Source organism: Gossypium raimondii, chromosome 4, assembly GCF_025698545.1.
Source record: "Gossypium raimondii isolate GPD5lz chromosome 4, ASM2569854v1, whole genome shotgun sequence".
NCBI classification, from domain to species: Eukaryota; Viridiplantae; Streptophyta; class Magnoliopsida; order Malvales; family Malvaceae; genus Gossypium; species Gossypium raimondii.
In genome coordinates, this window is record NC_068568.1 from 10,250,298 (window position 1) to 10,252,802 (window position 2,505).

At 28.7% G+C, this 2,505-nt stretch overlaps 1 long non-coding RNA gene across 1 annotated transcript; it reads right to left on the bottom strand.

Annotated features, from left to right (window-relative positions):
• Window positions 1–553: 553 nt before the first annotated feature.
• Window positions 554–2,196, bottom strand: LOC105779278 (uncharacterized). The gene is made up of 3 exons (XR_001128939.2): window positions 2,093–2,196; window positions 1,536–1,618; window positions 554–779 (listed from the first exon to the last, which is right to left on the bottom strand). It is a non-coding gene; the product is annotated as an uncharacterized LOC105779278 (long non-coding RNA).
• Window positions 2,197–2,505: the final 309 nt, after the last annotated feature.

A 2,505-nucleotide genomic window follows, 5' to 3' on the forward strand; every position in this document is an offset into this window, starting at 1 on the left:
GGACAGCACTTATACACAAAATTTGACAGCATGTATATGCAAAATTGGACAGCATTTATTCACCAAAATTGGGCAGCATACATATACCAATTTGGGCAGCACTTATACACAAAATTTGACAGCATGTATATGCAAAATTGGACAGCATTTATTCACCAAAATTGGGCAGCATACATATACCAATTTGGACAGCACTTATACACAAAATTTGACAGCATGTATATGCAAAATTGGACAGCATTTATTCACCAAAATTGGGCAGCATACATATACCAATTTGGACAGCACTTATACACAAAATTTGACAGCATGTATATGCAAAATTGGACAGCATTTATTAACCAAAAGTTGACAGCATGTATATACAAAATTGGACAGCATTTATTCACCAAAATTGGGCAACATACATATACCAATTTGGACAGTACTTATACACAAAATTTGACAGCATGTATATGCAAAATTGGACAGCATTTATTCACCAAATTAGGCAGCATAATTACCACAAATTGGGCAGCATTTAAGCATAAAAATTTTATGAACATATACCACATTTTAGACCATTAAAGCATATGCATTAATACCGAATTCAAGCCAAAAGAGATAAGCCATTTTAGCATGGCTTTTAGATACATATACACATTAGTTCCAAAATCAATATTTTAACTATACTATACATGCCATATATTTGAGAACGATTTAGCAAAATACCAAAAGAAAATATCGATAGTGTGACAAGCTTAGCTGACGATCCCCGAACACGTAGTGATCACCAAAATCTATACATCAAAACAATTATCCAACACATTGTAAGCTAATTTAGCTTAGTAAGTTATAAGCAAATATACTCTACTATTTAAACCGATATCTCAAATAATATTCAACCAATTCATACTACTAAATCATCTTACCTTTAGCCTACCATATCATAAAATAATTATTCACTTATTACTATGATTTAACTAAAATCAATATAATTACACGACCTTAAACATTTCTTCAAATTTAATCACAAGATCAAATACATTATGCATTTCCTCATCATGTATTATAAAGAATCATATTATATATATATATATATATATATATATATATATGATTCCAAATATAATCACCACATAGGTTTAATTCCTACAAAGCTTAACCTTAAAATACAACCAGAATGGTTATTACTTAAGAATTCCAAGTATTTACTCATTTTAATAATCATGATTTCTCAATAAGACAATTACTCAATACTAATAGTTATTCGAAAATATTTAATAAGTTCGCACACTTAGTGCTTAATAATCAAACTCGCACACTTAGTGCTTAACCATTAAACTCGCACACTTAGTGCTTTACAATTAAACTCGCAACTTAGTGCTTCACAATTAAATTCGCACACTTAGTGTCGAAAGTCAACAACTCAATACATCTTATTTCAATAATTTTATCACTACATGTATATATATATACCATTCAATTCAGCATAATTACTCAGATACTATGCTGATTTTAAAACGATACAATTATATATGTGCTTAATAACTTACCTCGGATGTCGTCGACTAATAGATCGGCTACTCAACTACTTTCGATTTCCCCCGATCTAAATCCGATTTCTCGGTTTCTTGATCTAAACATATTCAAATAAATCTCATTTAAACATATTTTCATTCAATTTAGTCTAAGAACACATAAATGGGCAAATTACATTTTTATCCCTAATAATTCACATTTTCACAATTTAGTTCTTATTGCACAAAACACAAAATACACAAAATTTGGCCACACTCCCTAAGAGTCGAATCTTCCTAGTACCCATATAAGTCCATACATTTCATTTTTTTCACATTTTAGTCCTTCAAATTTTTTTTTTTTTGGTAATTTAGCCCTAATTACTCAAAATCACCAAAAAATCAAATACAAAACATATTAATCTTTAACATATCTTTCATTTTTTATCAACAACTATCAAAAAGCTCAAGCACTCATCAATGGCAAAACATAAAATCATCATCAATTCACAAAATTAATGCATGGGTTTTGAAGTATTCAAAGCAACGATCACAAAAACGTAAAAATTATCAAAAACTAAAATCAAACTAACCTTGAATTGAAATCCCTAAGATGGCCGAATGCTAAAGCTTGAAGAACAAAGTTTCTTTCTCTTGTTTTCGGTGGAAAAAGGTGAAGAAAATGACTTTATTTTATAATATTTATGATATAATATATATTATTATTCTTTTACTATTTTAACCTTTGTAAAATAATATTTAAAACATATAATACATGGCTTTTTAGCTATCTTGCCGTCCACTATATTTTAAATGGGTTTATTGCCCTTTAAGGACTTCAAGTTAAAAAGCCATTATCAAATAGGTGCTTTACACTTTAAGTATCAACTTTTACATTTTATGAAATTTAGTACTTTTATCAAATTAAACACAAAAACGGCCAAATAAATTTACGAAATTTTCACACAATCAAATTCAAATATCACAGACACAGAAAAAAATATTA